Raw genomic sequence first — 21428 nt, forward strand, 5'->3', positions numbered from 1 at the left:
AATAAGAAGAGGAAGAAGAGCATCTCACTCATGTGCTTACATGAAGCCCGTGTGAGGCCATGTGAAAAGGCAGTCATCTGCCACCCAGGAAAGAGAGCCTCACAAAGAACCCAAGCAGAAGGCTTCTGGTCTTCAGCCTTGCTACCTCCTGGAACTGTAAGAAACAAATTTCCATTAAGTCATTCAATCTGTGGTAGTATGTTAAGGCAGCCTAAGCAGATTAAGATAGAGTTAATGTCCAGAATATGTAAAGAATTCCTATAACTCAAACCTCATTAAAAATGGGCAAAGGACTTGATTAGACATTTTCCCAAAAAAGATATACAAATAGCCAATAAGTAAATGAAATGACGCTCAACCTGAGAAATGCAAATCAAAACACAATGAGAGAGCACATCACATCTATTAGGATAGCTACCAAAAAAAAAAAAAAAATCAGAAAATAACAAGCATTGGTGAGGACATGGAGAAATTGGAACCTTTGTGCACTGCTGGTAGGATGTAAACTGGTGTGCTATGGAAGAAAGTAGAACAGTTCCTCAAAAAAAGAAATAGAATTACCATATGATTCAGAAAGTCCACTTTTCAGTATATTCTCAAATAATTGAAAGCACAGTTTCAAAGAGACACTTTTAGGCCCAGGTTCACAGCATTATTCAAAATAGCCAAAAGAGTGGCGGTAACCCAAGTGTCTGCTGATAGGTGAATGGAAAAACTGGATCAGAAACAAAACAAAATTGGATCAGACTCAGAAAATAAAAGACATTTAGTGGGATGTTATTCAGCCTTAGAAAGAAAGGAAATTTGACATATGCTAAAATGTGGATGAACTGTTAGAACATTATGCTAGGTGAAATAAACCAACAAAAGACAAACATTGTATGATTCCCTTTATCTGAGGTACCTAAAGTAATCAAGTTCATGGAGGCAGAAAGGAGAATGCTCATTGCTAGAGGCTCAGGGGAGGGGGAAGTGGGAAATTAGTGTTTAATGGGGACAGTTTCAGTTTTGTAAGATGAAAACGGTTCTTCACACGGCAGGCTCTTTCCTCTACTTTTTCCTTGACCTCTGCTCTCTGACATCAGGGCCTTGCTTCCCTTGCTCATCATAGTGTTCCTCACTTTTGCACTGTGCCTGACACATAGCAGGTATTCAATAATTATTAGCTAATGAATATTTAGGGAGGGTCTGCCTTTTATTGAAAACTTGGTATGGGTGTCTCCCTACCCCTCCCTCACTAGACAGGTGCACAGGCTCCAGTAGGGATCCTGCAAATAGGAGGCCCTCACTAAGCAGGTGTTTACAAATACAAATAGAAAACAAAATGGAATTAGAAAGCAATGGTAATCCTTTTCCTGCAAAATTGATAAATGTCTCTAAACACCTGCAAAAACCAAAACCAAATCCTGAAATTGCTTCCAGAGTAAGAATCCCATTGATAAGTACACAGAGTCTTCAAACTTCGGCCTTGGAATAATATTAGTGCTGATGTAGAAGCATTAGCATCATAAAAATTAATCTCACAGGGCCTCCCCTGGTGGCGCAGCAGTTAAGCACTGGGCTGCGAAGCTGCCCGCAGCCTCTGCTGCACAGGTGCAATCCCTGGCTGCTCCCCTGCCACCAGAGGAGGGTCCCACATGGCGCTCAGACCTCTCCTGCCACCCGCTGCTCCCCTCAGCAGTGTACTTCGGTCCTTCTGTCTGTTCTGCTCCCCGCTCTGGCTCTGGTGAATTCTCTCACCCTCCCGCGCTTCTGACTATACCCAGTGCTTGTATAAATAAATAAATAAATCTTAAAAAAAAAAATTAATCTCACAAACTGCTTGAGAAATAGTTCCTAAAATTATTCAATACCAAATATCTAAGATCATCTAATGTTTCATCTTATTTCCTAAATTTATTTCTGAAGGATGACTTTTTAAAGGTTTCACAGTAATAATAATACTTAACATTTTTTATGGCTTAAGATTTCAGATGTTTTAATTTAAACACAACAAATGAATTTTTTAGATGCTTTAAGTGACAGCTGATAGTAACTACAGGTTTAGGGAACCAATAATTTGAAGTATCAAGTCTAAGTACCTTGTCTTTTATTCAACATTTTTGTTTCTTGTTCCTAAGTAGGTCTCTTAAGTCAGTTGAGAGAAGGGGCAAAGTTCTATGATGTCAGTGCACAGCTTCCAAGGCAACAAGCAGGCCAATTCTTACTCACTCTGCTTTATTTCCCCTTGGAACAATGCAAGAACTTCAGGGCACACTGCCCCACCCACCCAGCAAACCTCTGTGCCTTCCACCAATGCAATTCATTTGCATTTGAACTACAGAGACACGGGAGAGATGGGGGAGCAAAAGCACACAACTTCTCTAAGGGGTCTTCAATACTGAAATGAGCAGGTCCCCTTGCCACAGCCATTGGCCTCTCTTTCCTCACTGTATTTAGCCACTTGCCTTCTCATCAAAGAACAAAATAAGCAAAGAAGCCAGCACCACTTCTGCAAGATCAGGAGATGCAGCCTCCATGAGTCACACTATCCATATTGCAAATTGGACTCCACAAGAGAAACTACAGAGGGTCATTTCATAAGGCCCCTTGCTGAGAAAGTGGCTTAACAATTCCAGAATGTGGTGGAAGAATCCCACCCACACTCCCACTTCTAATTCAGAGACAAGAGCGCTGGCATAACTCTTCCACCACCATCACAGCTCAACACTGTAGTGTCAAGCCTTCCTGCCAGAGAGGTCCATGAGTTATATGACAGGTCTTCCTCAAAAGCTTCATTTCCCCTTCAATAATTTAATCATGACTTCTCAAATTCTCTTCCTCCTGGAAAATCTGTGCTCATTTCTACTTCTTCCTCACTACTCATCTGCTTCTTATGTCAGAGATAGGGTGCCCTCATGATGCCAAGGGAGAGGTTCCCTGACAAATGCCCAACCTGTCTTCACTAGTTTGGCAGGAGGTATGTGTGCGGTGGGGAGGGAGGTTTGGAGGCAACCAATTTAATTACCAAAGTAAATTTGGAAGTTGGCAAAATATAGAACTTATGTAGAAAGAAAGCCAAACTGGATTCTGGTTCATTCCTCTGATAAGTGTGTGTGTGTGTGCGCGTGTGTGTGTCTGTGTCCTCTGATATAGTGCCTTCAGAATCCTGTGGTTTCTGATAGATCCACAGGGGATACCCATCAGGTAGAAGTAGATTTTCAATAACAATGACAGGCACCTGAAAAGGCAGCCCTACATCAGGAGAGCGTGAGAGTTCAGAGGACCAGAGTTGCAAATGGATGCCAACCGTATTGGTGCCGCGGCCCAGTCATGTCTGTCTGTCTGTCTGAGGCACTGAAGAGCCTCCTGAGAGAAGTCTTATCCTAGGGGATGAGGGAGGCAAGCAGGTACTGGACCATCGATACTGAAAGAACTCTTCCCTCCGGAGAATCTGAAGTCTCTTGCCGTAATCTCTGTGCTTTGGGGGCCATATTGGAAGCTTGTCTCTCTGGCACTTTCAATCTACAAAGAAGCCATGGCAGTGACAGTGCTCAGTGGTGGTGGAGGAGCAGTGTGCCGGAGCAAGGCTCCCATCAGTGGTCCCTGGAGTTGTGAGAGGAGTGTGCAGGAGGGCAGGCAGTGAGGAGTTGGGTATAGTGGGTTTGACAGTGGCAGTCATCCTAGAAAGTGCCATGCCAGGGCAGGGGAGGGACTTAGGAGAGGTGAATTTTCCAGATGCAGAGGATGCAGGGACCTACCTTGTGCCCACACTGTCACCCTGGCTGCCCAGAGTCCTGGTGGACTTGCCTCAGAGTAATTAGGAAAGCCCATCCCTTCATACAGGCTGTCTGCCATTGCTCTGGATTTCCTTGTTGTTACCGGCTTAAGTTAAATCGTGAATGCAGCTGATTTCTTTTTTGTTTTCGCATTCCTGAAATATTCTTTTCTAACCCACAGGCTTCAACTATTTTCCTGTCATGCCAGCTGGCTAATGAGAGCAACTGCTGTGCTTTGCAGGGTTAATTTGTTCAGTGCCTAGAATATGCCCTATCTTTCCCCAGCATAAAGTACTTCTAGTATTGTGTTTTAAGTATATACAATAACTGCAAACCTGAGGGGAAAATGTTGCAAGCTGCTTCTGGGATCACCGTGTCATTATGTGTCCCTTGCATGGTCCTCGGGAATAAATCTACAAGGAACAGCTCTGTGATCTGTCCCTAGAGTAGGAGAACAGAGACAATTATGGAACAGCACTATGGCTACCCCCTAAGGATGGGCTCTTCGTGATACAGTGGAGAAAGACAGTCCCTTGATCCTCAGAGAACACAGCATGAGCCATGTCTTAAAGTTGCCCCCACCTCCTCTTTGTTTCGGAATGAGACATACTGCATGCTCTGCCCACTTCTGCCAGACACCTTGCATGCAGACCCCAGCAAGGCAAATGACAGGCAGTTGCTCAATCATCCAGCTTCCAGGCCAACCCAAAACCACTCCATGTCCAGAAAAATGGGCTTCCCACCCTACTCCTGCTTTTACTTTAACTCCTCCAGTCTTGTAAAAGTCAGTTCATGGCCTTCTTGTCTAGAGAGCAGTTCTGCTTCCCCACCATGATGAACATCCACAATACCCCTCACACCAGCCCAACATTCAGTTGACTTGTTTATCTCCCATCCCCAAAGTTCCAGCCCAGATGGTTCTTGAGCAAAAGAGCCTGTATCATTCCTGTGTGGTTCCAAAAATGCATTGTAATTTTGCCAACAACCCAATAGAATGGCTACAAGTTGAAAATAAAACAAAACAATATCAAGTGCTGGCAAGAACATGAGCAGGGAACTCTCATTGTTGGTGGAAGTGAAAAATGGTACAGTTGTCTGTAAAACACAGTATCAGTTTCTTAAAAATTAAAAATGCACTTATATAACCCAGGTATCCCATACCTCAGTATTTATCCAAGAGAAATGAAAGTTTGTGTTCACACAAACATCTGTCATGCAAATGTTCATAATAACTTGATTCATAGATTTGTTTTATAACAGCAAAGACAGCAAACAATGGTCCTTCAAATGTGAGTGGATAAACTATGGTGTGTCCATACAATGAAATAATACTAATCAACAAAAAGAGAAAGAGTTACTGGTGTACACACACACACACACACACACACACACATATACACACGGGGTGGGGGGAGGAGAGAGATTAATTTTGAATGCATTATGCTAAGTTAAAGAAGCCAAAGTCAAAAGACTACCTACTATATGATTCCATTTATAGGCCCTTCTGGAAAAGGCAAACTATAGTGATAGGAAACAGATTAGTGGTTACTGGGGCCTGGGAGTGGGAGGAGGGTCTCTGGTGTAATAAGAAATATATGTGGTCTTTGTCTGTAGTTATTAGCACAGAGTACCTAAAACCCTTGGAATTTCCTGAGTGATGAGTGTCTTTGTCACTCACAAGGAACCCCTGTTGAGCACACCAGAGCTTATACTAGTGAGATGACTTAGGGTAGGGCCCAGACAACCCCAATAGGATGGGTCACCAGAAAGACCAAGTGATTAGAGGACTGAAACTTTCACACACACACACACCCACTGATCTTGGGAAAGGGGAACAGGGAGGCAGGCCACAGCTTGAATGCTATCAAAACTCTTGGACTACGTGATTGGATGAGCTTCCTCGTAGGTAGGTAAACACACGCATGTGCAAGGAGAGTGATGCATCCTAGTTTCACAAGGACAGAAGTCCCTGTACTCAGGACCCTTCTGAACCTCACCCTATGTACCTCTCCAACTGGCTGGTCATTTGTATCCTTTATAATAAACTGGTAAACACAACTTAACATTTCTCTGAGTTCTGTGAGATGCTCTAGCAAATTAGCCTGATTTGGGGGTCCTGGGAACCTTTGATCTATAGCTGATTAGTTAGAAGCACAACTGACAACCTGGAATTGTTGGTGTCTGAAGTGGAGGCAGCTTTGTGAGACTAAGTCTTTACTCTTTAGGATCTGATGTTATCTCTAGGCGTCAGATAGCATCAGAATGGAGGTAACTTAAAAGGGGCCCTTTTAGGGTGATGGGAATATTCAATATTTTGATTGTAGTGGTAGTTCCATTTAGCAAAAGGGTCAAATGGTACATTCAAAATGGCATTTGTTGGGACTCAGAATCCTTGGTGTTTGGAAAGCCATATCTGAGGGGCTGACTATAAAGAGGTATCTGAGGGGCTGACTATAAAGAGGTATGAGGGAGTGTGGGAGGTGGGGGGATTAAGAAACTGCCATAAATCTTTGTGGTTTATACAGTATGCATCTGTCAAAGCTTAAGTGCACTAAATGAGTGCCATCTAAGGCTCTCCTTGCTTCGGCCTGAATGTAACTCCAAGCTTATTTCCTCTCCTCCTGTACACTTTCCATGCACCAATCTAGCTGGCCTTCCAGGGCCCCCAATTGCATGTGACTTGCTTCCTCCTTACCTTTTTTTCTTGTTTTCCTCACATTCTCTCTGCCCTGTCTGTCTTTCCCACTCTTGCTCCCCTTATGCACAAATCTCACCTGTCTTTCACAACTCCAGATCAAATGTAACTTCTTCCCTGTAACCTTATCTGATCACCATCTCCCATCCTTACAAAAAGCTGAAAATTATTTGATGAGCTTTTAAACTCCAAGCATTTTAGTTATGTTTCTCTTGCATCATTGCCTTCTCTTGTATAATAGTGTGCCAATATCCCATATCTCCAACTAATTATAAGTGCCAAGTCAGATTCAATTTTGCATTTATGCACAGCATCAATGCCTTACATGTTTAAGTGCTCAGAAATTTTGTTTGATGAATTAATGAAAAATGAATGGCCTCTGGCAGGTGAAGTGGTTGAGGTTGGCACTCAGGAAGAATAATATCACCTAGGAATTTGGACTAGATGGTCTCTTAGTGATAAGCAAACAGGACTAGGCAGGTTATAACTCCACAGCTACTGTTCCCCAGATAGTCATCTGAAGCAGTGGATCTCCAACCTGGCTGATTAAAATTTCCTGTAAAGCTGATTAACAACACACTGAGGTTTGCTCCTTGGGTTCCTGATTTAGTCCATCAAAGGTGACTTCTGCTTCAAAAATTTTAATAAACTATCAGGGTGACTATCAGGGTGGCACTTAGCAGGCAACTTGGGTCTTAACTTCCCAAATGATCAGAAGGTCAAAAACTCATCTGCAGGTAGCTGATACAAAAATGCAGCTCTGACAATCTGGACAGCAATATCTCTCTCTCTCACACACACACACACACACACACACACACACACAGGTGTGAATGGATGACCAAATAGTATATATCCAAACCTAGCAATAAAAAGAAACACACTATTGGCAGATAGAACAACATAGAGGAATATCAGCAGCATTATGCTGAATGACTGAGACCAGACACAAAATACTAGTAGTATATGGTTCCATAAAATTCTACAAGACACAAAAATAATACACAGTGATAAAGCTGATCCAGGTGAGGGTGGAATTTGGGAGGTTGAAAAAGGGACTTCCGGAAAAGAGATGTAAAGGGAACCTTTTAGGGTGATGGGAATATTCAATATTTTGATTGTAGTGGTAGTTCCATTTAGCAAAACGGTCAAATGGTACATTCAAAATGGCATTTGTTGAGACTCAGTCCAGGAAACTAATGATGATCCTGTCACTGTCCCTTACTCCTAAATATCTAGCCAGTCACCAAGTCTTGTGGTTCTGATTCTGAAATCTCTCCTGGATCTTCCTTCTACTTCTTATTTCCCTTCCTGCAGTCAGGGCAACAGTCACTGTCTGCTACCACATTTCCAGTGAGCTTTCTACAGTACATGTTTCTGCTCCCCTGCTTAAAAATCTTCTGCCACTACAACTCCTTTCAAGACAAAGACCAGTCCAAATGCCAGGCTTCTCGTGACCTTCCCTCCGACAATCCTCTCACACACCCCTGCAAAGACCTGTTCCTGAAAGGGACTGTTTGTAGCTCCCTGAAACCCCAGACTCTGTCATAATTCCAGGCCTTCACATATACCATCGTGTCTGTTCACAATGTGTGCACCACCCAAAGATAAAGTGGATGGTAAACTTTCCTGGTAAACTTTGAGTTCACTTTGGTCTGGTGAGAGATTGGATACCCACCCTCCGGATGTTGCCATCTGTCATGCTATGTCGCAATTGCTACAACTGGTTTATCTGCTTTTCACATAAGCATCCAGATGGCACCATATTTTTGGCTTCTGAATGTCCAGCATTAAGCAGATCCCTGGTACACAGAAGGTGCTCAATAAGTGTTTCTGGGTATTTCAATGAATGAGTGAATACCAAAGGACAGAGTGTTAGAAAGAAATCCGCTAAAGAGAGATAGTTGAGGACAAAGTGGTATTTTTTTTAAAGATTTATTTATTTTATGCATACAAGAGCTGGCGTATAGTCCAAAGATTCCGGGCGGGGTGTGTGTGTGTGTGTGTGTGTGTGTGTGTGACAGAGACAGAGACAGAGACAGAGAGAAACAGAGAGAAAGAAGATTCACCAGAGACAGAGTGGGGAGCAGAACAGGCAGGTCTACTGAAATACACTGCTAAGGCAAGCAGCAGATTAGACAGGAGAGGTCTGCTGCACCCTGTGGGTCACCTTCCTGGCCAGGGATTGAACTCTTGCTGCAGTGGTTGTGGATAGCATCATAGTGCTGAGACTTAACCCCTTGAGCCACAGGGGAGGCCCCCAAAGTGGCATTTGAACTAGACTCTAGTTATGGGATGAACTGCATCCCTCCTGTCCCCCATTCACATGTTAAATTCCTAACTCCCAATACTTTAGAAAGTAACTATATTTGGAGACAGGCTTTAAAAGGTAATTAAGGTAAAATGAGGTCATAATCCAACTACTGATGTCCTTATAAGAGGACATTCCAGGGCACAGACCGGCACAGAGGGGAGAGCAAGGGAGGACACAATGAGAAGGTGGCGGTCCACAAGGAGAGCCGCCTCAGGGGAAACCAAGCCTTCCAACCCCTTGATCTCGGACTTTTAGCCTCCAGAACCAGGAGAAAACGAATTTCTGTGTTTAAGCCCTCCCATGTGTGGTCCTTTGTCATCGCAGCCCGAGCAAGTGCTACCACTCAGAAGACAAGGACTTGAGATACAACACTGGAAGGAAGGGCTCCACGGGAGAAGGGCACAGCCAGGGTAGGAGGCACAGTCAGGGTGAGCGCACCAGCCGGTGTGGCTGGCAGCAGTGGAGGAGGTGGTGGGAACTGAGAAAACAGCATGGGGAAAGGAATGGGAGCAAATGTTATAATCCTGAAAGCCAGTTTAAGGTATTTATATTTTCACCCTAGAGGCCAGAGAGCCCCTTCCCTGGTGACTGACTGCTGGCAACTCAGTTTTGTCTGTGACTGAAGGAAGCAACCGGATGGCAGGACCAAGTGTTCCCTGGGCAGGCCACCTGCTGGCTGGGCCACTGTGTACCCAGCCAGCTCCCAGGAACAGCAAATGTTGGTTAATTTAGAAATTTTACATATATTTAGATGTGAGGAACTCAGGATCCTACTGTGACTGTGATAGCAGGGAGGCCACGGGCCTTTGGCTCTGTTTAGATTATACCGCAAATCCACTTGGATCTTCTTTCGACCACACATTCCTACCCACAGCATTCCTTTTAAAGTGCAGGTCATGTCTGTACTCAAAATCTTCCAGTGGGTGCCTATATTCTTTGGAATAAAATCCAAGCCCCTGCTATGGTTCACAAGCACGACCTGCACGCCCCACTACCCTACCCTCCTCTCCTGTCACTCCCCTTTGTTTCCTGCCCTTTGCTGCACTGGAAATAGGAAAGTCAAGCCCAAAAAGAATGGTGGGAATTCACTTTTTGTACAGTCAACCAGCTGGGGACTGTTTCATTCAGTTGCCCAACAAACCCTTTACAGAGCACCTGTCTTCTCTCAGGCACTGTGCTAGACACCACACACAGGGGTAAGCAGGAACAAACATGATCCCTGCTCATCTGGAGTTCATGGTCTAGAGCAGGAAACTACCAAAGAGTTCCAGAAATAAAAGATTTCAGCTGAAAAACTCCTAAGGAGAGTCACATGGTACTGTTACCACAAGGGAGGTATGACCCAGGGAGGGAGGATGCCTGAGAGGTTTCCATGAGGAAGATATTCCCAGGACAATATGCATTTACTGAATGAAAAGGGGTAAAAACATGAACAGACAAAGGAATAGCAAGGTCAGGGAAAGAGACAAGCAGGGGAACAAGCACGAGGGACTGAACAGACCCCATGGCCAGGGGAGAGGATGGGTGGGGAGTCACGACCCCAGGCTGAGAGCAGGAACACAAGGAGGGCCCTTGCAACCAACTTTCACTGTGCTCATCTTGTCAGGTGGGCCTGACCCACCTGGGTGATGACCAAGGAGGTGCCAGTGCCCAGCAGTCCAAGCCAGTTCACAGAAACTGCTGAGCCTCTTTTCTGTGCTGTGGCTCCTCCCTTCAAACAAAAGCTCCCAGGTAGCACAGGGGAAACCAGGACTCTGGAAACCCTTCCTTTACCTATGCTCAGACCACACGTGTGAGACCTACAACAGGTCCCCGTGGGCAGCACATACCAGAGAGGTTCTCTAAGCCCCAGGCCAGTGCAGACATTTATTTACAACCCAGACTATCGCTCCCAGATATTGCCCTTTATCTACTACACCACCGCCTCCTCAAGTCTTCTGCTGATTCCCCCAGGGCTACTAGTTAGGCCACTTCCTTCACACACATGGTCCCTCTCATTATGAGGAGGCATCAGGTGTGACTCCTGCCGCCTGTCCCAGAGGGACCCTGTCTCCCCAGGTTGTCACATGTTCCTGGCTTACCTCACTCATGTAATTGTACAAATAAATGAATGCTCTGTAGTCTCTCATTTCTTTCTTGTGGTGTCTTCCTTGAATTCACTGATAATGGTCGTTTTCTGCTGCTACATATGGAAACTTAAAGCAGTTCCTTCCATAAAGAGCATCCCTTGTGATCCAAGCAACCTCATGGGCCTTACAGACCATATAACAGAGTTCTGCCTTCTTTACTGATAAATTTTAATTTTAATTTTTAAATTTAACATTATTTCACTTTCATGGTTTCTTATTTGCAGTGAGGCATAGAAGTTTCCTTTTAAAATATGTTAATAATATAAGTAATGATAATTGGCAGTGGCAAAAATTGAAAAGAGGAATTAAATGACTGAAAACTGGAAAACAATGGTCCTACAACGATGAAAAGAATAAAGAAATGGGAGTAGGGGTGGAGAGAAGGGGGCAGAGTGTGAGACTGGAGTGATGGAATTGCCACGAGGTTCCAAGTGGTCAGATGTGGCTAAATAGGAGGGGCTTCAAGGAAGAGGCCAGTGTTACACCAAGCCCTTAGGTGAGCCTGTTGCCCCCTGGAAGGAGCCCCTATCCCTTGGAAGGAGCTCTGGCCTGTTATTCTCTACCTCAGCTCCTTACTTGGTAGCCTCATAGCAATGGCCATAACCAGTGGTGGGTGATATATGAGTGTGTGCTCCTCCTAAGAGTCTGACACCTTCTTGCTTCACCCTTGTTGCTTCTCCTTGCTTCTAGGGCCTGGCTGGAACCAGGCCCTAGATACCTGCTTGATAAACAACTGAATGAATGGCTGCTTTGAATGTTGGACAATGATTTTTTAAAATGAAGGCGAGGAACACTGATGAAGAGGAAGGTGAGGCGTCCAACAAGTCAGAGTGTAGGGGGTTCTACAAGCCATGTAGGTACAGATGGCCTATGCTTGGTGTGAGGAGAGGCCAGGGCCAGGAAGAGGTCAGTGCTCATCAGTGAGCAAGGTTTCCTGTATGCCTCCCTGACTAAATTTCTCAAGCTCCTTGCTTCTCTTCCTAAGACATAAGTTAAAACCTGAAAGGAATGAAAACACTGCCACCCAAATGATCATGACTAAAATGTGTCATGTTCTCTCCTGACCCTGAATCCCTACACCCACGGTCATGTTCCCTAGAGATTTTTTTGCATCTGGGCCTGGAAAAACATCTATCTATTTATTTATTTATTTTACAGAAATAAAACACAAAGCCAGATTCATAAAAAATTTAAACACAGAAGGACGTCTACCAAAAGGTGAAAGAGACGTTGCCCTAATTCTACTTCCCTCTCCAATGGTCACATAGCCAGCAGCTCACTATTGCATATCCAGTAGATATGCAATATCTATCTTTTTATTTTTTTAAGATATATTTATTTATTTATACAAGAACTGGGGTACAGGCCAGATGCACGGGAGGGTGAGAGGATTCACCAGAGACAGATCGGGAACAGAACAGTCAGACTGATGAAATACACAGCTGAGGGGAGCAGTGGGTGAAACAGGGGAGGTCTGGCGTGCCATATGGGACCCTCGCCAGCCGGCTGGGATAGAACTGGCACGGCAGAGGCTGTGGACAGCTTCACAGCACTCACTCAACTGCCTGTGCCACCAGGGGAGACCCTTATAGCCAGTACTTTTTAAAAATGAATTTTTATACACGAATAAAAAAATACTGTTTTGGTTTCTTAACACATGTAAAAATTTAACATTTTAAGAATTTCAAGTTTCCTTGAAAACATATACAGTATTTTTGTAAGATACTTTAAAGTATGCAAATTTTATATTTTGTGGAAGTGCCATACAAAAAAATGCTTTACTAATTCTTGTTCCCTAGTGATTGCCAATCCTACTTCCATGTGCTCTTGATGCTGGTTATTATTTATGTTTTCAATTTTTACTAATACGTTGTAAAGATAATGGTATTTCAGTCACATTTGAATTTGTATTTCTAAGATTCTTATTGAGGTTGAATATTATATGTTTTATGGGCCATCTATATTTCTTCCTCCGTGAATTGTCTATTTATAAAAATAAATAAAAGTCCCTGTCTATAAATTGCCTCTTCCTGTTTTTTCTTTGCATGTCTGTTTTTTTTTCTAATTGGCTTGCAGGGACTCTTCATTTATGATAGATAGTAGTCCTCAGTGGTCTGTCTGTATTGTGGATTTCTCTCTTTTACTTGCCTGTCTTTCAGTGTACCAAGTTTCTTACTCTATATAAGGCCAACCTGTTGTTCTTCTCTATCTCCCCAGATTCCATGAAAGTCTGTTGTAAGCCATACAGGGAAAGAATTACACATTTGATTCTGTATAAGAAATATATATTACACATTTATGTATGTAAGGTACACATATATGTGCACATATATTGCTTTATAGATAACTGTACACATCAAACAGTTTTTCATGTTATTTTTAAATTTAGCTTTTATTTCCTCATCCAACCCCCCAGGGAGTAAACACTGTTACTATCTCAAATTCACAAATAATAAGCCCAAGGGAGAGAAAACTACATAGAACCTTCTGTCTTCAGAGCCCATGTTCTTAATCAACAGTTTAGTTAACTCAGTATTACTCCACACAGCTCATTCCATCTATATATTACAAAAGCAACAAAAGTTAACACAATGTGTTAATGACATAGAAATAGGTAACTGCTATAAATAAAACTGATAATCCAGAGAAAAATCTTTTAACATAACAAGTGAAAGGCATAAAAGAACAATATTATAAAATATTAGAGAACATTAAAATTGTTCATAAATAGTAGTGGGAAAAGTAAATGTTTCAAGGTCAGTTTAAATCTACTTTTTATATTACGCACCAAAGAAAAACTAACAGAAAATAAATCCCCTCGAAGAGGATGACTTTGATCTCTAAACTAAGAATTAGAAAAGTATTGACAGATTTGACTATGTAAAAATGTTAAATGAGTATTTTACTTAATCTCATAAATGTAAATATTAGTGTGAGGGAAATAACTGACAAAAATGTGGAGAATAAATCTTATTTAAAAACCACATAAATTTATCAAAAATGCATTAAATTCATAACAGATTAATGAGCAAGAGAAAGTACAAGTTGTAAACAAATGTGAAAAGAAAGTTGAGCCTATTTATGTTACAGAAATTCTGTTTTTCCTTTCCTTTTTTTCCCCATGATACTGTAACTGGAAGAATGGGTGAAATTAAGCTGGGATTCTCACACACAATGTTGATAGAGAGTAACTTAGCAACATATACCAAGCACCATTAAAATGTTCATGCCCCTCTTATCTAGCAATCTCATATCTGAAAAACCACTTTACAGGTAAAATCCAAAAACATGGGGAAAACTATATGAACAAGATAGTCCCTGAAGTCTTATTTAAAATAGCAAGAAGAAAAAAAAAACCACCATACACACACAGAAGACGTAAAACTTAAAATAAGTTATGGAACAATCACTTAATAGGCTATATACATCATTAAAAATAATTGCAAAAACTAATAACATAAAGAACCCTGGGCCTCCCTGGTGGCGCAGCGGTTGGACACTGGGTTGCGAAGCTGCCCGCAGCCTCTGCAGCGCCAGTTCCATTCCCGGCTGCTCCCCGGCCACCAGATGAGGGTCCCACATGGCGCGCTGACCTCTCCTGCCACCCGCTGCTCCCCTCAGCAGTGTACTTCCGTCCTTCTGCCTGCTCTGCTCCCTGCTCTGGCTCTGGTGAATTCTCTCACCCTCCCGCGCTTCTGACTGTACCCAGTGCTTGTATAAATAAATAAATAAATCTTAAAAAAAAAAAAAAAAAAGAACCCTTGTGCTATTATATCCAGTTGTACAGTAAAAAGAAATATAGAAATTTTAAGTTGTTTTAGGCCATGGGATTGAGTCATTGTTTCCCTTAATTTCTAAACTTACCAAATGTTCTGTCAAGCACAGGCCCTAGATTTAGAAAGGCTGGAGTTCTAATCCCAACTCACCTCTCCACCCACCAGTCTGACCCCGGTCAGGCGATATCGCCTTGCTATGGCCTTCCCTGACCTGTGCAATGAAGACTTGTGGCACCAATGTGAGAATCAAATGGGACAATACCTGGGAGGAACTCAACTGCTTCACCTATGATACCTCAAGCACTTGGATGATTTGGAAAAAAAAAAATAACATGGTTCAAAAACAAAATGAAATGAGAAAACAAGAGCAATCACATGCGGTACATTTTTTTCAAGCAAAAGTTTGGTATTTATTTTGGGCTCCTTCTACTTTTTAGGCCCTCTCCTGCTCAGACAACACTTATACATGAATCCACTTGCCGAACGAAAGATTAAAGGTAGTGAAACAGTTACTCTAAACGAGAACCACGTAAAAATATATGTAGTTTATGGAGCTGAGTGGTAAAGGAAGAAAACAGAGAGGAAGAAAACAGTAAAAGAAAACAGAAGGAAGAAAACAGTAAAAGAACAAATCTATCTTCACCTTTACATTTTAATGGAAGGCTGAGACAGGCAATCATACTTCTCAGTAAACTTAAAATGCGGACTTTCTGCAATACTGAACTAAATATTTTATTCTGGTAAGAAATCAGACTTGGTGGAAAAGGGAAATAAAAACCAAAAACTTAATTTATAAAAAACAGAGTGGTGAACAGACATTTCAAAGTAGCTTGAGCCTTTGCTGGGGGTTGGGGCAAAATACTGCCTAAACAGAAACCATATAATAAGTAACTTCCTTGAAAAGCCTTTATCTTTGAAATTCTGCCATCTAGGCCTCATAAGCACAATGTTTGTCCCAGATATTGAGCATAGGGACATTATCGGGTCCCCTGCAAGATGGGAGGGCACAGCCCGCAGTGCTGATCTCCAGGGGGAGAAGGCTCCAGAATCTTCCCAGGGGCTAAGACCCAGTCAAGTGGGTGGTGTTCTTCACAGGATTATTGACTTCCCACACTCGGTGAGAAGCAAGCACAGAGGCAGTCCTATTCACCTTGGTTGTGAAAATAGATCTCTACACTACTAGTAATTAGTACCCGCAGGGAGGATTTCTTTTCCAAAGAGCTTTATACACTTAACTTGCAGTCGGCATTAATTATCCTTACTTTGTAAGATGAAAAAAGTGACAGGCAGCAGAAAAGACTATTCTTTCCAGATGTCAGATGAGGATTTTCAAATTCATTTTTAACCCCCCCAAAACATGCATGTTACATTACCTTAGCCTGTCCGTGAACCACAAAAGTATGTATTAATAATGCCTTAGTCATATAAGGGTTCCCTGGATAAGTTAAATGTACCACCTGTAACAGAAGAAAACTCCCCCCAGATAGAACAGTCTTCTAAGGTTTTTCATCCCCAACTTATATAATAACCAACTGTTTACTTACAGCAAAACCTTTTGCTTCTCCTGCTTCTGGGGAAGGACTGATCTCAATCAGCAAGTTGGCTGCACTATTCTGGGGTTTGGTGCTGGCCGGGAGGAAAACCACACTCAAGGGGCCCAAGCAGTGAGCATTTGAGTAATGCTTCATTCAGGAAGCAGGCAGGCTCCGCTTTCCATGGCTTCTGACACTCTCTCTCTTACCCCCACCCCGGTGCCCTCCAATCTCTCTCTCTCTCTCTATCTCTCTCTTCTCTCTACACACACACAAACACACACACACAAATGTGTAAAATCACATTTCTATCCTACTGGGTCCTGAACACTTAGTTTATACCTCTCTGAAACGTAAGGATTTAAAGTGTTGGCTGACTAGCTTTTTGCTGATTGTTCCCTGAGATATCAAACAGAAATTAAAAAAAAAAGAGCCAGTCTGCTTTTCAGAAGTGAGTATGGCCTAAAGTCTCAGGGCCCCTCACTTGCTATAGCCTGCCAGTTCTAAAATGTTCTAGGTGGGAAGAGGAAGTCATGTTACAATCAGGAACCATTTCAAAGCGGGCAGTTCTGGTGAGCTGACTAAAGGGATATCATAGAGAAAGTATCCAGTAATTTATTGTGAGTTCTTCTTTCCTTTCCTTTTTTTATTCAATAGAAATTTCACTTTATTGACAGGGGAAGGTCATAATGGGACAGCTTCATAGAACAACAGAAATAAATGAATCCCAAGACAACAGAGTATAAGATTGTACCAGGCAAGTTAATACTCTTCACCCTCATCCTCTCCATCAGCACTATCTAACGTTTTCATAACCCTTTGTATGGGCAGCCATATCCTCATGGGCCTCCGAAAACTCCCCTTTCTCCTTGCCCTCACCCACGTACCAGTGAACAAAGGCATGCTTGGCATGCATCAGGTCAAACCATGGTCCAGGCAAGCACAGGCCTCAGCAATGACTATGGTTGTTGCTCAGCATGCACAGAGTTTGCTGTACTTTGGCCAGGTCTCCACTAGGTACCACAGTGGGAGGCTGGTAATTAATGCCAACTTTGAAACCAGTAGGGCACCAATCTGCAAACTGGATAATATGTTTGGTCTTGATGATGGCCATGGTAACGTTGTTATCTATGGGAACCACACTGCCACATCACAACTGGAAGCAGGCTATGTAACTATGACAGCAAGGGCCACGTTCCACTACCTGGTTGAATGACTCATTGGTGATCTCTACAAAGCTGTTCATGGTATACTTTTTCAGCAGAAGTGACAGGAGCATAAGTGACCATAAGGAAGTGGATGTATGGATAGAGCACCAGGTTGGTTTGGAACTGTGTTGGCCCAACATTAAAGGCTTCATTAAATCTGAGGGAGGACACAGTCTGACCTATCAACCTATGTAGACCAGTATAGGTTGGGCATCAGTGTTGAGGTTTCTATGACAGATGTCATAGATGGCCTCACTGTCTACCATGACGGTACAATCAGAGTATTCCAGGCTGGTGTGGGGGATGAGGATAAAGTTGTAGGGTTCCACTACAGCTGTGAAAAACTTAGGGGCTGGGTAAATGGAGAACTCCAGCTTGACCTTCTTGTCAGGTTGACAGAGAGACATTCCATCAGCAGGGAGGTGAACCAGAACCAGTTCACCCACTAAAGCTGTGGAAAACCAAGAAGCCCTGAAGACCTATGCACTGGTCAGCCAGCTTATAGATGAAGTCACTGATCTCCTTGCCAGTGGTGTAGTGCCCACAGGCATAGTTCCTGGCAATATCTACTTTACCTGTAATGGGCTGCTCAGGATGGGAGAGCTGGCAGTAGATACCAGTGCAAATTTCATCAACGAGTGTGGGTCCAAGGTCTATGAACACTGCCCTGGGCACATGCTTACTAGTACCCATCTCAATGAAGAAAGTGGTGAGGGCATCCTCTGCTTTCCCAATGGTCTTGTTACTGTGCATTTGACCATTGGGCTGGAATGCCATGTTCTAGAAAACAGAGCTCCCAGCAAACACTGCTGATCAAGACACCAGCCCGGCCAATATGGATAGAGAAGCATTCATTCATGACTGCACTTGTAAGGCTCTGAGGGGCTGGGAGAGAAGAGGGGACGATGACAAGGACCTCCCATTGACAGATTACCAAGGAGTCTGGGGGAGAAACAGCAATTTCCTTTCATCCTAAGTAATTATTTTCATCCTTAATTTTCAATTTTTATACTTAACTGTGAATCCCAAAATTATATGAGCACTCTGTGAAAACCTGGGGCCGACATCCTTCGCTACTGTGGGTAACCTACAAGCCCTAGTGACAATGAGATCTCCTGCAACAAGGAGGAAATATACTGCATAGAAGGGAAAAAATGTGGAAGGAAGTTTGTAAATGCAAAAAAGTCACATGTGTTTGATCCACACTCACCAAGAACTGGAGTCATTAGGGCTATCTGAGCTTAGTCAAGACCATAAGTTGGATTTCAATTCATTTTACTGGATATAAAAGGCAGCCAAGTAGTTCTTACATGGATGGCAGGGAGTACTTGTTTAGCAGGCAGTATGACTTTGCAGAGTCTGCTTCAGTGATACCAAACCACTCCCTCCTCCCATGTTCACTGTAATTCCAACCCCCATACTGACTTCAACATTCTAATGGCAGATCACTATAAGGAGCTGTGGTCAGGCAACTTAAGAGATGGCCTTCCACCACTAGGATGTGATCACAACTGTGCCCCATACCCCACTGGCAAATGCTGCTGCCCTTGGTGGTGTTCCCTAAAGAGCTCTCATTCAGAATATTTATTTTCCTGGGGTACTGAGTGTATACAGGAACATAACTCATCTAGGTCTCCCCAGTGCATGGCACCATGGCACAGACACAGAATGTGCTGGTGTTGAGAATGTTGCAAGTGACACAATTTGCAATTCAATCTTGTTTATGAAAAATAGCCAATTTATTTGCTTATGGAAAAGTCTAAGGATGGATTCAGGTTGACTTTAAGCCAGCTAGATCTAGAGGTTGATATGTCATCAGGAATCTGGTTAGTTTTTTTTTATTACATATTACTCTGCTATCCTAAGTTTGTTTCATTCAAATAGGTGGTCTTGGAATGGGAAGACCTTACCCATTAGCTTTCCAGGAGTAGAGGTTTTTGGAATTTAAGACCTCAGAAGAAGACACTCCTCAGAAAAGAACCCCAGTGTGATACATGGTCCAAGCAGTGGCAGGCAAGAGGGTTGACCTGAGTGATAGGCAACCAACAGTTAGCAGATCCCAAAAGAAGAAAAAAAAGAAAACTGGGCCAACAAAAATGTACAAGTGCCTTGGATTATTAAGCCTTTCATGTGATCATGTCTTACTCCCTCAATTAGACTGTAAATCCATTAACATAAGGATATACGAAAAAGGTCAACTTTGGTTATCTCTGGTATTGTAGGTCATTTATTTTTTAATTCATTATACCTTCTAAATTTTCTAAAACAAGTAGCCATTACATTGTGTAATAAAATAATACACTTAAATAAGTTATCACAAACTAAAAAAAAATCTTACAAAGCATCTATAAAATATCTGAGTAAACTTAGTAAGAAAACTGCACTCACCCTCCAAAAACACTTTACTGGTTGACAAGAAAGAAGACTGGTTGACAAACCCTATACCTAATCAGAGGGTCTCCACAAAATAATAAATGTAATTCCAGGAAAAATTCTAATAGGATTAAAAGTGTGAAGAAGATTCATTACAAAATGATCTGATAAAATTATTGATGCTTCTCTATAGGAGAAAATTCTTGAAGAAAAAGATGAAAGGGGATTTGTACTGCCAGATGTTAAAATAGACCAGAAAAACAAATTAATGACAGTGGTATAGGTCAGTAATAGAAAGATCATCGATGGATCATAACAGAATCCCAAAATGATTTCCCAGATAAGACACCAAAAGCACAGAAAACAAAAACAAGCAGACTACATCAAACTAAAAAGCACCTGTACAGCAAAGAATACAATCAACAACGTGAAAAGAAAACCTACAGGAGGAAAGAAAATATTTGTAAACATATATCTGATAAAGGGTTAACCTTCAAAATCTATAAAGTACTCAACAGTGAAAAAGCAACTCAGTAGGGCCTTCCCAGTGGCGTTGTGCTGTCCACAGCCTCTGCAGTGCTGGTTCAATTCCAAGATGGCGCGGCAGACCTCTCCTCCCTTGCCTCGCTGCTTCCCACAGCATTGTTTTGGTCCTTCTGCCTGTTCTGCTCCCTGCTCTGTCTCTGGTGAAATCTCTCGCCCTCCTGCGCCTCGGGCCTATACCCCAGTGCTTGTATAAATGAATAAATCTTTAAAAAAAAAATAATAATTGTAGGGCCTCCCCGGTGGCGCAGCAGTTGAGCGCTGGGTTGCAAAGCTGCCCGCAGCCTCTGCAGCGCCTGTTCGATCCCTGGCTGCTCCCCAGCCACGAGGAGGGTCCCACATGGCGTGCAGACCTCTCCCGCAGCCCGCTGCTCCCCTCAGCAGTGTACTTCGGTCCTTCTGCCTGCTCTGCTCCCCGCTCTGGCTCTGGTGAATTCTCTCACCCTCCCCCACTTCTGACTGTACCCAATGCTTGTATAAATAAAAAATAAATAAATAAATAAATCTTTAAAAAAAATTGTAAGTCTTAAAAAAAAGAAAGCAACTCAATAGTAAATTAATTCAACTCAAGCGTAAAAAAAGAGAGTACAACTATCAATAGTAAAACAATGGTACAAAAACTCAATAGTAAAAAAAAACTAATACTGGATATTAAAAGATGGGCTGAGGAACTGAGTCGACATTTCTGCTGCTCCCCTCAGCAGTGTATTTCAGTAGATCTGCCTGTTCTGCTCCCCACACTGTCTGGTGAATCCTCTCACCCCCAGCACCTCTGGCCTACACCCCAGTTCTTGAATGCATAAATAAATAAATCTTTAAAAAAAAAAAAACTACCATATGATCCAGCAATCCTACTTCTGGGTACTTAAAAATTTGAAATCAAGATCTCCAAGAGATAGTAGCAACCCTGTGTTCACTGTACCACTATTCACAATAGCCAATATATGGAAAACAACCTATACGGCCATGAACAGATGAATGGGTAAAGAAGATGTGGAATGTACATAGCGTGGAATACTACACAGTCTTTTAAAAGAAGGAAGTTCTGCAGTATGTGACAACATGGAAAACCTTGAATATATTATGCTAAGTAGAATAAG

At 42.6% G+C, this 21428-nt stretch overlaps 1 pseudogene across 1 annotated transcript; it reads right to left on the bottom strand.

Moving 5' to 3' along the window:
* Positions 1-16966: 16966 nt before the first annotated feature.
* On the bottom strand, positions 16967-18271 carry LOC311174195 (tubulin alpha-1C chain-like; annotated as a pseudogene). The gene has a single exon. The product of its transcript is annotated as a tubulin alpha-1C chain-like (transcript).
* Positions 18272-21428: the final 3157 nt, after the last annotated feature.

The sequence above is a fragment of the Talpa europaea genome (assembly GCF_964194135.1).
Source record: "Talpa europaea genome assembly, chromosome: 7".
NCBI classification, from domain to species: domain Eukaryota; kingdom Metazoa; phylum Chordata; class Mammalia; order Eulipotyphla; family Talpidae; genus Talpa; species Talpa europaea.